This window comes from Capsicum annuum, unplaced genomic scaffold (assembly GCF_002878395.1).
Source record: "Capsicum annuum cultivar UCD-10X-F1 unplaced genomic scaffold, UCD10Xv1.1 ctg4235, whole genome shotgun sequence".
NCBI classification, from domain to species: domain Eukaryota; kingdom Viridiplantae; phylum Streptophyta; class Magnoliopsida; order Solanales; family Solanaceae; genus Capsicum; species Capsicum annuum.
Genome location: NW_025849745.1, coordinates 191557 through 205933, shown reverse-complemented (window position 1 = coordinate 205933; position 14377 = coordinate 191557). Strand labels below are relative to the sequence as shown.

Sequence of the window (14377 nt, the reverse complement as noted above, 5' to 3'; positions counted from 1 at the left end):
GTTTTAGGGTTTTCTAGAGAGAACTCCGGAGAGAGTCGACACATTGAGTTTTGAGATAGAATATTTTGATATTTTTCTCTCTCTACTTTTGGCTTGAAAAAGCAAATACTTTAAAGAGATTATTATCAGTATTTTGGGATTTCCTTTGTAATCTAATCTGCGATTCACTAGTTATTATTCATCTCTGTAAGTTTATCTTTCAAATCATGAATTCAATTATGTGTTTCGTTCATTTCATCATGAATGGCTAAATTCCATTAACCTAAGTTATGGGATCTAGGGTTAGGTATTGATAAGGTGCTGAGTGTTCAAAATTCAAGAGGTGGTAGGATTTCTTGATAATTCTAAAGCTTTAATTAATATTTGTTGGTTGCAAATAGGAGACACACCTGCTTTGATTTGCTTGAGAAAGAAATCAAATATAGTAGGAAGTGAATTATCAACAGGGACTCGGAAATACTTCATTTAATAATCAGTGCTGTAACAAAGTTGGTTAACCTGAGGTAAAATCTAGGTAGTGAATAGAAATTCCCTAATTCCAAGAGGATTAGGAAATTAAATGCTTAAGTAGGTCGAGACACATTTAAGCGTAACGTCGATAAAGATAGCTTGTTGTCCTATCGACTGTGAGAATCTTGAACCACTTTTAGCATCTGTCATGTACCAAAAGCCCTAGTGAACATAATTTTGGTTATTTCATAAACTCTTGATTACAAATACTGAAATTAAAATGACAAACAAATACTTGTTAAACCTAAACCCCCTATTTTAGGAGACATTAAACTATCAGTGGATTAAATCGCAAATAACTTAGTTTACACCATATTCCCTGTGGTATTGGACCCCAACCTAGTTGAGTTTTATATTGACAACGATCGCTTACACTCTCATTGAGAGGTGTAGTTTCAGAGTTATCAATCATATTATGTAAACATCAATCATACACTTTCTATTAGCATAATCACACATAGAAATGAGCTACAACAATCATACACTTTACAAACACTTTCTGTTAGATCAAATTGAATCTCATATATAGGACAACTGAGAGTTTCACCTTTTACATTCAACTTTATTATATAATTTAAGCACAAGTTAACAATTCAACACTTCAAAATTAACATACAGACACTTCAACAGGCCTACTCTTGCAGTATGCTATATATATTGTGGCTTACAAGAGTCAACAAGTGGAAACCAACCTCATGCAAATTACCAATTCTTTGGCATTTGTACAGTTATAAGAGAATAATCACCCCTTCAGTGTTATGATCCTGATATAGGAGAGGTAAAAAATCATTGACCTTGAATAGAGTTATTGAATAATAGGGAGGCTACTAAATTACCTTAGCACTTATATGTGGAAAAGTGGACTTCATGAAGGCAAGTATTGATTGAAAGAAGAGTTTATTAAGCTATCAATAATATGTTATGATGCCATGAAAATTATACTAAGTATTGCAACTAGAGGAATGAAGTGATCCATTTCAAGGAGTGGTCACATAAGAAGTAGAGAGAATATAACCCAAAGGTAAGCTTTATATTAATTCTACAAAATTCCACAGGAACCCTTCTAAGTTCTAAGAATGTGAAGAAAATAAAACACATACAATAAAATAGTAAAACTATTTTCATAAGAAGAATTAAAAAAATACAAGTTCTATTTTCATAAGAGGAACTATTTTCAACATAATGACATTCCATCCATGATTAAATAATCACTACAACTACTCTTTACAAACCTAATTTTTATGGCAACTCTAATTTTTTCTAATAATTAGTTATATGTAAATACAAAAGTCCATAATTTTAACTACATATATTCAACATGAAAAATATTCAATACACATAATACATCACTTATTCATATGAGCAACTAAAGAATACAAGATATTATAGCCTAGTTTGTGTGATATCAAACAAAAAGAGAAATTGTACCAATATCAATTTATAAAGACATGCTCTGTAAACCAAAAAAATAGTACCTCTATGCATTTATATGTTGTTGTCCTATAATGTTAGTGTAATACCCCATACTTCTACCTAACTTGAAATCATCCCAAGAATGTTAGAAACTTACTTTGAAATATGAATCCATTTTTGTACAAATGGAATTTTTAAGATTCACTTTTTATCATGCAGAAAATTGAATTAGCTTTCTAACAATACCAATTTCGTCCAAATCCGGTATCGGAGTAAGAAGTTATGGATGTTTTACTCAGAGTTGTCAGAATCGCCCAGGTAAGACGGCCAGGTTGACGGACCGTCGATCTAGCGACAGACCGTCGTAGCCAAGGTAGTGAGTCAACCTTCGGGATAAGGTGCAATGGACAAGTTGATGAACCGTTGAACTTCTGACGGACTGTCGCCCAAGCCATCGCTATAAGGCAGTGATTCTTTTTTTTGGTCCATGTACGATGGTTGAAACGATGGATCGTCGAGCCAGCGACAGAACGTCGCTCGAGCCATCATAGATCCCGTTCAGTGAATTTTAAGTTGTTTTTAAAGGGTATTTGAGTCTTTTTCAACCCATTTTAACCCCTAATTATATCAGACCAAGGCTCATAAGTTCATTATTTATTCACAACATCAAATTAGGGGTTTCTCTCAAAGATAATCCCCAAGAACATGATCCAAATCCTTCTTCAAGAAAAAAATAAATTCAAGTTCTTCAAGTGCAACAATTTCAAGAAACTCAGAATCAAGGTATGTTATGTGTTGATACATGGGTCCCTTTCACCCATGAAGCTCAAGAATCTCTTTTAAAAATCCATGATTTATGTATTAATGAATGTTCATGATTTAAAATGAATTGAAATTCATGTTCATGATGTTGTAGGATTTTGATTCATGTTTTAAATTACGTATTTCAATGGTTGACCCAAGTATATGAAGATTTGCATCAAAATCATGATAAACCCCCTTTCAAATTATAAGTTGATTGATATATCCATGATTATTAGATATGCTGATGGTTGTATAACCAAAGCATGCTCCCCATATGTTTGACTAAATGCCTATGTGAAAGAAAAGTGTCATACTAGTATGATAATATGAAATCCCTATTTATGTACAAGTTTATGCATGTCAAATGTTTGATGAAATGCCTTAATAAATGAATTAAGGATTGTGATGTTGGTCATGTATTCAGGAAAGTCATGTTTTTGTAATTTTCTTTCCATCGAGTCCTAGGGTACTTGTACCCAAAAAATATAGTTGTGTACCTAGAGTTGTTTCATGATTTCACGATATCCTCAATCAAGTCACGATCCATAGAACTCAGTCAGTTATGTGACTTAGGAAAACTCAGTAATACAGTAATCTCAGTATATTCCGTCAGTCAATGGAATTCAGTTAATTCAATCCAGTTCATTTGGTAATTCATGTTCAGAGTTTATTCAAATGGGAGTAAGGATTAGCACCGAGTAAACCCAAGGATGGGAACACACACTGTCAGATGAGGGTGTGATTCTTAGAAGTCATCCTTACGTTCCAGAACTATGTGTAGCCAGCATAGGGTGAGACATCAATACTATCAGATGAGGGTTGATAAGGTATGGATAAGCACTGTCAGATGAAGGCCCCACCATTCTCTTTTCGGGACACTATCAGATGAGGGTCACTCATAGCATATCCTTACAGGTGGCACGGTATTGACACCCTTCCAATTAGGGTTACAAAAATCGATCCCAACTCAGTCATAATGGCGTATTAGGGGCATGTCAGTTAGATAACTACTTCCCACAATTTTAGTTATAGAATTAGGACTTTTAGATACTTTCATTTAGTCTCAGTAATAGAACTCAGATAGTTCTACAAAATTAGGACTATCAGATACTATCAACTCAGAATAATACAGAACTCAGCTATCTCCATCAGAATCTAGACTGTCAGATACAGTCGCTCAGTATCAGTTATTTCAGTTGTACAGTTATAAGTATCTCATGTTATCAGTACTCAGGTTCAGTAATCATGTTGTCACGAACTCAGTTATAGTTATTATGTATGCATGCATGCATTCTCACGTTCATATTACCCAGTCAGTAAGAATAGTTCATGCATGTGAACCCTTTGCATTCAAACTACCTCACATGCATACCAGTACATTCAAACATACTGATCCATTTGTGCTATGGTATTTTATAAGATAGGTTTAAAAGCACGAGCTCTAGAGCATCAGTAGCATTCCAGTCTCAGCAGTCAGAGTTAGAAGTGAGATCTCATCTTTCGAGGACATGACCATTACTTTATTCTCTCATTTATTAATTTATTAGTTAGAGTTAGTTGGGGACATGCCCCATCAACTCCTTATTTAGATAGTTCAGTCAGTTAGAGGCTTTTTAGGCTATCATGTTTAGACAGTTATTTAAGTAGTTTTGGGTATTTCATATCCCATCCATATGTTATATTTTTATCAGTTATGCTATAGTTTTGAACCTTATGGGCTTTTAGCCTTTATTTCCACATTCATACTGTATATTATATAGTGTTCAGGTACAGATATCAGTCATGGGTTAGCTTTTGGTCTTTTAGGTTCATGAGCATCGTGAAGCATTCTGGGTACCAGATTTGGGGCATTACAAACTTGGTATCAGAGGATAAGGTTCAATAGTGTCCTAGGAATTTTGAAAGTCGCATCTAGTAGAATCTTGTGCATGGGTGTGTTGCATGCCACATTTATGTATAGAAGGCTATAAGATATTTTTGGAATAGTTTTCCTTCTTTCAGTATTCATGTCGTGCCAGTGAGCATAATCTCCCATTAATCTCTTAGTCTGGTCGAATTCGTTTCTCCCTTTCTTCTACAGAACATGCCTCCTTAAAGAATAAATGAGAATCAGTCAGCCCCTCATCTCGAAGAACCTTTGGGCGAACATGTCTCTCATGCAGAGTTCAGAGCTGGATTCACTACTCTTGGTCAATTAGTTACTGATTAGAATGCATGACCAGCTGTCATTCCGACCAACTGAATGGCTAATTTAGCTGTGGCCAGGATTCGAGACTTCACCCGAATGAATCCTTCATCCTTTCTCAGGTCTAAGTTAGATGAGGACCCTCAGGAATTCATCAATCAGGTTCAGAAGGTTGCTGACGTTATGGGGGTGTCAACTATTGATAGTGCTGAGCTAGCTGCATATTAGTTACAGGATATTTCTCACACTTGGTACAAACAGTGGAAGTTAGAAAGGTTAGTTGATGTAGGATCTATAGGGTGGGAGGAATTTTTCACCGTATTCTTAGAGAGGTTCTTTCCCCTAGAGCTGAGATAAGCTAAGGTATTATAATTCATCAACCTCGGGAAGGGCAACATGACGTGAAAGAGTATTCTCTTAAGTTTACTCAATTAGCCAAATATGCTCCTCATCTGGTTACAGATAGTAGGGCCAAGATGAGTAAGTTTTTTCTGGGGTGAATGATAGTGTGGTCAAATAGTATAGGTCTGCGATGTTGAATAATGATATGACTTTAGCCAAGATTATGACTCATGCTTAACAGATAGAATAGAAAAAGATTAAGATAAGAGAGAAGTAGAATAAGAGAGCAAGGACAAGTAGTTTTAACTTTGCTCAGCCCAAATCAGAAGGAGGAAACTGTTCTCAGCTTCATCCTAGGTCATCAATTCCAACTTTGAGGATGGTAATAAAGATAGGGCGCCAGGCCTTAAGTCTCAGTGCAGTGTCAGTAATGCCCGAACTAATCTCTTTTATCGGACTTGTGGTAAGAACTACAAGAGTGCTTGTAGAACTGGTAGCGATGCCTATTTCAGATGTGGAAATCTAGGCCACAGAGTTAGAGATTGTCCCCAGTTAGGCTATCAGGGTCATTAAAACCATTCCCCAACTCAGTTCGATCGCCCAAACTAGCAGGGTGCCACCTTCAGTGCTACTAGTGGGCAACACCCAAATTGACTTTATTCTCTTCAGTCTTGGAAAGATTAAGAATATTCTCCTAATATGGTTACTGGTACATTACAGATCTTTCATGTGCATGTTTATGCTTTGCTAGATTAGGAGCTACTTTGTCTTTTGTTACTCCCTATATAACAGTTGATTTCAGCGTCAGTCTTGAAATTCTAGTAGAGCCCTTTTTAGTATCTAACCTGGGGGTAAAACTATCATAGCCCGACGGGTATACAAGAACTGTCCGATTATGATATTTCAAAAAGTCACCTCAGCAGATTTAGTCGAATTAGAATGAATGATTTTGATGTCATTCTTGACATGGATTGGCTTCATTCCTGCTATTCCATAATCAACTATAGAAACAGAATAGTTGAATTCCAGTTTCTGAATTAACATGTGCTAGAGTGGAAGGGTAGTACTTCAGCGTTCAGAGGTCATCTTGTTTCCTACCTTCGGCCAGGGAAAATGATATCTAAAGAATGTCTCTATTATCTTGTTCAAGTTAAGGACACTAGTTCTGAAACTTCCAATATCGAATCAATCCCTATAGTGAATAAATATTCATATATCTTTCTCAATGATCTTCTAGGAATTCCTCCCGAAAGGGAAATAGACTTTGGTATTGATCTTCTTCAAGATACTCAGCCTATCTCTATTCTTCTATACCAAATGGCACCAGCAGAACTCAGAGAATTGAAAAAGCAGTTGAAGGATCTCTTCGGTAAGGGGTTCATCAGGCCCAGTGTTTTCCCGTGGGGTGTACTAATTTTATTCGTGCACAAGAAAGACAATTCTATCCGAATGTTTATTGATTACCAGCAGCTCAATAAAGTCTAGGTCAAGAACAAGTATCCTCTTGCCAGAATCGATGACTTGTTTGACCAACTTCAGGGTGCCAGTTATTTCTCTAAGATAGACCTCAGATCGAGCTATCATCAGCTCATAGTCAGAGAATGTGACATTCTAAAAATAGGTTTTTGTACTCAGTATGGTCACTTTGAATTCTTAGTTATGTTCTTTGGTCTTACCAACTCCCCAATAGCTTTCATAGACTTGCTGAATTGTGTGTTCAGGCAGTACTTGGACATGTTCATCATAGTCTTCATAGATGACATTCTGGTCTATTCCTGCAGTGAGCATGATCATGCAGGCCATCTCAGAATAGTACTTCAGACTCTCAAAGATCATCAGCTATTCGTCAAATTCAGTAAGTGCTAGTTTTGGCTAAGGTCAGTAGCATGCTTGGGCCATATCATTTCTAGTGATAGCATTAGAGTAGATCCTCAAAAGACTGAAGCTGTAAGAAATTGGCCCAGACCTGTCTCTCCATCAGATATCAGGAGTTTCTTGGGTTTGGCTATGTGATTCCCCGAAAAAATTTTTCGTTAAGATCACGAACGAAAAAATGTGTTGAATTCTATTCTTTATCATGATTAATAATTTTTCTATGTGGAATTTCAAAATATGCGACCCGTCATTGCATAGAGCATCGAATAAGATTTCCAACGATATGTGGATCATCTAAAAAAGACACTCGAGCAATGAGTTATGATCATTCCGATCTAATCATGAATAGTGGTGAACAGTAAATGTGTAGGAAAAAAATACTGAGGCCAGGCGAATTTTAGGGTCAACTTTAAATGATCATAACTCTTTGTACATAATGATCTGGGTGAGATACTATATATCAACAGAAAGCTCTAAAAGTCCTCTTTCCAATGAAATTAGTTTCATCCAATTTGGCCATCGAAGCAAAAAGTTATGATCGATCTACTTCAGCCTATCAAAATAGTCCACCAAAGGATAAATTTGACATTATTTAATTTTTAAGGGTATTTTGGTCATTCCCACTCTAATCCATTCAGATCAACCATGGATTTAAGTCCATTAAGAGCATTAATAGCTCATTTTTCTCCAAAATTTCCTAAGGTTCAAACCTCAACCCTACTACTCCAAATTTTATCCTTCTATGTCTTTTGATTGAACTGTAGAAATTTCAAATTGATTTGAAATTTGAGTTGATCATGTTAAGGGCTTCGAGAATGACCTTTTATTTTTGTGAATAAAGTTCCGGAGTCGGAAGTTCATATTTATCTTCCATTTTTAGGTATGTGGGGCTTTGAACAAGATTATCCTTTCGATCTTGTGCCTGGTATTTTTGTTGAATTACATGACATGAGATTTTACATGTTTTACCATGAATTGGAAATATAGTTTTATATCTTATATTATTGTCCATGAGCTATGGGATTATGTCATCCGATATGTGTATGATGTTGAGATGGAATTATGTCCAAAAAGTATTTGATTATTAGCATATGATGATTAAATTTGGTAAGCCTTGATTTATACTATCATTCCATTATTTTCTTATTATGAATTTATAATTGATATTGGAAATTCTATATCCCTACTATGGGTTGATGTCTCAAGTACCTTTAAATAAGAGTTGGATGGCAAATTGAGAAATGTTGATATTGAAGTTGCAATGAGTCTTGGTATTTTTCGGATGATTTTGATGGGTTAAATTGTTAAAAATATTATGTATTGAGTCTTCATATCCTTGTCCAAATGTCGAGTCGGTTATGGTTCACGCATTGATACCTTGTTGATGTTGAGGAAGATTAAAATATTATGAGCTAAAATGTGTTGAGTTAGGAATCCACAAATTGATATGATTTGATAAATGAGAAAGAGATTTGATTTGGTTTTTATGATAGACCCTTGTGATGTTGTGGTGGATTTCCTAACGCGTTCTGAGCTTGTTGGGGAGTAGTACTTAGCACCGAGAGGGAAATTTGGTATTTCCCCAAACCTATGTGCCACCGTAGGGTTGTTTGATGATGATATTATTGGCCAGAGAGCCCAATTGTGATTATTGCAGTTTTAAGGTCGTACTCCCTGGCAAAGAGTATGACGCTTCTGCCAACGGAGGTTTTAAACATTGGTATTCCACGTAGCTCACGTGGGGTTGCTGGTTATAGGAAACTCTCCTGTCCATAAGAGTCATGTTTATTGAAATACCGAGTCACTCCGAGTTTTGATATGGTAAGTCAAGTTGCCTATGATGATCTATAATGATTTATGAGGTTTTTCTCCTACATTTCCTATCTAAGATGATATGAGTTGCATGATTCAATGTCACTCAATCTAGGTGTGTCATTATGGTTCGTATGTACATTTTTATGAAATTTATGATATTATTTATATTTTGCATCCACCATCTTGCCAGACTAGGCGTTGGCTTAGTCGATTCAGAGAAGGGTGACATATGGGTTCAGAGTAGTTCAAAATCACCTCTAGTGTTTGAGGTAAAAGAAAAGCATGATAGAGATCCCATTCTAGTCAAGTTGAAAGAGTCAGTCAAGCATCATAAAGTAGAGGTTTTCTCCCAAAGGGTATATGGTGTATTGCATTGTCAGGTTTGTTTGTTTGTCTCCGGTGTAGACAACTTAAGGCAGTAAATTCTTATAAAAGCGCATGGTGCGTGCTACTCTATTCATCCAGGGGCCATAAAGATGTACCTCAACTTGCGAGAAATCTATTGGTAGATTAGGATGAAGAGAGATGTTGCAGAGTTTGTGGCTAAGTGCTCTACATGTTAGTAGGTTAAGATAGAGCATTAGAAGCCTAGTGGGTCCATGCAAGAGTTTAGTATTCCTACCAAGAAGTGGGAAGAAGTGAACATGGACTTTGTGATGGCTTTGCCTCATACTCGTCATCAGCATGATTCAGTTTGTGTTATTGTAGATAGGATGACCAAATCAGCTCATTCCCTTGCAGTCCATACCTCTTATTTAGCCGAGGATTACGACAAACTCTACATCAGAGAGTTGGTCAGATTGCATGGTGTTCTGTTATCTATTATCTTAGATAGGGGTACCTAGTTCACCTCTTATTTTTGGAAAGTGTTCCGAAAGGGTCTTGGTACCCAAGTTCATCTCAGTACAGCCTTTCATCCTCAGAAAGATTGTCAAGCAGAAAGGACCATTCAGACTTTATAAGAAATGCTAAGGTTGTACACAATAGATTTCAAGGGTAGTTGGGATGACCACTTGCCTTTGATTGACTTTGCATATAACAACAACTATAATTCTAGTATTTGGATGGCTCCATTTGAAGCTCTCTATGGTAGGAGGTGTAGATCTCCAATCGGTTGGTTCAAAGTTAGTGAGGCCTCAGTCATAGTGCCTGACTTAGTATTCGATGCCTTAAAAAAGTCCAGTTGATCAAAGAAAGACTCCAGGCTACTCAAAGCCAACAAAAGTCTTAAGGAGATGTGAGTAGAAAGGATCTCGAGTTCAATATTGGTGATTATATTTATCTCAAGATCTCTCCCATGAAGGGAGTGAAGCGGTTCGGTAAGAAGGGAAAGCTTAGTCCTCAATATATCAGTCCTTTTAAGATTCTCAGTTGATTCAGCAAGCTAGCTTATGATCTTGAGTTGCCTTCAGATCTAGCCTCAGTTCGTCCAGTCTTCCATGTCTCTTTGCTCAAGAAGTGCATAGGTGACCCAGCATAGACCTTATTCAGAGCATAGATGTTCAGAACAACCTCTCTTATGAAGAGATTCCAGTCAAAATCCTAGACTATCAGGTTCATAGACTGGGGAATAAAGAAGTCTCTCTAGTCAAAGTTCTTTCGCGAAATCAGTCCGTTGAGGGAGCTACTTGGGAAGCAGAAGCAGACATGTGTACCAATTATCCTCACCTCTTCTCCGCCAACTCAGATCTAGCTCAAGGTAACAATTCTCCTTAAGCTTTTCAGTCTATGTTCAGGTTTCAGTTACAAGCTTAGTATATATTTTATGTTCAGAATTCTATCGCAAACATGGTATTAGATACCATTACATATTAATTCATGCATTCATGTACCAGTTCAGTCATATAATCATACATCAGATATGCATTCTCATTGTGAGAACCTTAGTTCATTAGAACAATTAGTTATACATGCGTCAGATATGCATGATTAGTATGATATGTTATGTTATCAGTCAAGTCAGTCATAAGATCATATTCCAATTGTTCATATTTAGTATGTATGTTAGTTTATATTCTCCCATCTCACTCAGTCTCATCCTCAAGGAGAAGTGTAATACCCCGTACTTCTACCTAGCTTGAAATCATCCCAAGAATGTTAGAAACATACTTTGAAATATGAATCCATTTTGGTACACGTGGAATTTTTAAGATTTTCACTTTTTATCATGTGGGAAATTGAATTAGCTTTCCAATGATACCAATTTCGTCCAAATCCAGTATCAGAGTAAAAAGTTATGGATGTTTTACTCAGAGGTTGATGGGCCGTCGATCGAGCGACGAACCATCGTTTAGACCGTCGTAGCCAAGGAAGTGAGTCAACCTTCTAGATAAGATGTGACGGACAGGTTAACGGACCGTTGAACTTGCGATGGACCATCGGCCAAGCTATCGCTATAAGGAAGTAATTGTGTTTTTGGTTCGTGTATGATGGTCGCAATGAAGAATCGTCGAGCCAGCGATAGACCATCTCACGAGCCATCGTAGGTCCCGTTCAACAAATTTTAAGTCATTTTTAAAGGGTATTTGGGTCCTTTTCCACCCATTTTAACCCATAATTTATCAGACCAAGGCTCATAAGTTCATTATTCATTCACAACATCAAATTAGGGTTTTCTCTCAAAGATAATCCCTAAGAACAAGATCCAAATCCTTCTTCAAGAAATAAAGAAATTCAAGTTCTTCTAGTCCATAAACTTCAAGAAACTCGCAAGGTATTCATGTGTTGTTTCATAGGTCCCTTTCACCCATGAAGCTCAAGAATCTCTTTTAAAAATTCAAGATTTGGGTATTGATGAATGTTCATCATTTAAATTGAATTGAAATTCTTGTTCATGCTGTTATGGGTTTTGATTCATGTTTTAAATTACATATTTCAATGGTTGACCCTAGTATATGAAGATTTGCATAAAAATCATGATAAACTCCTTTCAAATTACAAGTTGATTGATGTATCCATGATTATTAGATGTGTTGATGATTGTATAACCGACGCATACTCCCCATATGTTTTACTAAATGCTAATGTGAAAGAAAAGTGCCATACTAGTATGATAATATGAAATCCCCATTTATGTACAAGTTTATGCATGTCAAATGTTTGACGAAATGCCTTAATAAATGAATTAAGGATTTTGATAATGGTCATGTATTCAAGAAAGTCATGCTTTTATCTGTTTCTTTCCATTGAGTCCTGGGGGTAGTTGTATCCAAAAAATATGGTTATGTGCCTAGAGTTAGTGTCATGATTTTACGATATCCTCAATCAAGCCACGATCCATAGAACTCAGCCAGTCACGTGACTCAGGAAAGCTCAGTAATACAGTAATCTCAGTACTATTCCATCAGTCAACGAAACTCAATTAATTCAGTCCAGTTAAGTTTAGTAATCTATGTTCAGTGTCTATTCAGATGGAATTAAGGATTAGCACTGAGTGAACCCAAGGATGGGAACACACACTGTCAGATGAGGGTGTGATTCTTAGAAGTCATCCTTGCATTCTAGAACTATGTAGCCAGCATAGGTTGAAACATCAACACTTAGTAATAGAACCCAAGGATGGGAACACACACTGTCAGATGAGGGTGTGATTCTTAGAAGTCATCCTTGAATTCTAGAACTATATAGTCAGCATAGGTTGAAACATCAACACTTAGTAATAGAACTCAGATAGTTCTACAGAATTCAGGACTGCCAGATATAGTCAACTCAAAATAGTACGAAACTCAGCTTGTTCCATCAGAATCTAGACTGTCAAAAATAGTTGCTCAGTATCAATTATTTCAGTTATACAGTTATCAGTATCTCATTTTATCAGTACTCAGGTTCAGTAATCATGTTGTCACAAACTCAGTTATAGTTATTATGTATTTATGCATGCATTCTCACGTTCATGTTACCCTGTCAGTTAGTATAGTTCATGCATGTGAACACTTTTCATTCAGCCTAACTCACATGCATATACATTCAAACATACTGACGCATTTGCGCTATGGTGTTTTATACCATAGGTTCAGAAGCACGAGCTCCAGAGTATCAGTAACATTCCAGTCTCAGAAGTTAGACTTAGCAGTGAGAGCTCATCCTTCGAAGACATGACCATTACTTTATTATCTCATTGATTAATTTATTAGTTGGAGTTAGTTAGGGACATGTCCCATCAACTCCTTATTCAAATAGTTCAGTCAGTTAGAGGCTTTTCAGATTATCATGCTCTGACAGTTATTTCAGTTGTTTTAGGTATTTCATATCCTAGCTACATGTTATATTTTTATCAGTTATGTTATAGTTTTGAACCTTATGGCCTTTCAACCTTTATTTCCACATTCATACAGTATATTATGGAGTGTTCAGGTACATCTATTAGTCATGGGTTAGCTTGTGGTCCTTCAGGGTCATGAGCACCGTAGAGCATTTCGGGTACCAGATTTGAGGCATCATAGTTAGGCATTTTAATAGATTTCAAATTCTTTTTCATTCTTTACCTACTTTTTCTTTCAAGTTGTTTTACTTTAATTAATGGTACCGTTTTCCAGATCTAACCAAAACTACTACTAAGCAATATATGTACACAAAAATTAAATCTACTCATGGACTTTTCATATTAAATCTACTAATGGTTACAATAGCGAAAGATTTCACCAGCAGAAAAGGGAATTTTTACCTTAAAATAGTACTTTCATCGGCAGAAAGGGGAAAATGCAACCAAACAAATTCATAGAACAAAACCCACTTAAGAAATTTTCAATTATGAAAAAAAGCATATTCAAGGCAAATTACGGACAATCAAATCATTAATTCTTACATGCAAACCCATAAACATAACTAGTAAACCCATAAACATAAAAAAGACATACCTGAGAAGAAGACCTTTCACTGGAGAAGAAAAATTGGAGAAGAAGACTAGATAAGAAGATCCAAATAAACAAAGAAGACTATTTAGAGACATTGTAGCTAAGTCAAACCTGAGAGAATCCTGATTCCTTGAATGATTCAGACCAAATTGAACGAAAAATACCAAAGCTCACTTGAATGATTTTCTCAATTAAACTATTTTCTAACTTGAACAATTGTCTCTGATAAGTATTGAAGAAGAAGAATGAAGGTCAGTTGCGGTCACTGATGAGATTCAAAGAAGAAGAATGATAAATGAGGCCTGTTGAAACCCTAAGACCAATTTTCAAATGTTTTAGTTTTTTTTAATAAATTTAATAAAACTATTGGGTAAATAAAATATGTGAGGGAAAATTCCTAGGAAATATTATTTTTATCATAAAATAACCGTGGATATAAATAGTCTATAGCGATGGTTTGTACAATCATTCCATATATTACTCTATTGCAACAGTTTTATGATTACACGATGGTTATATTTAAATTTTGTCCTAATAAAGTAGACAACAATATGCGATGATTAAAACTGACATCGTAGAT

General features: G+C 35.9%; 1 long non-coding RNA gene across 1 annotated transcript; it reads right to left on the bottom strand.

Moving 5' to 3' along the window:
- Positions 1 to 1194: 1194 nt before the first annotated feature.
- Positions 1195 to 14086, bottom strand: LOC124891917. Its single transcript, XR_007049949.1, has 3 exons — positions 13909 to 14086; positions 13801 to 13819; positions 1195 to 1274 (listed from the first exon to the last, which is right to left on the bottom strand). It is a non-coding gene; the product is annotated as an uncharacterized LOC124891917 (long non-coding RNA).
- Between the last annotated feature and the right edge of the window lie 291 nt (positions 14087 to 14377).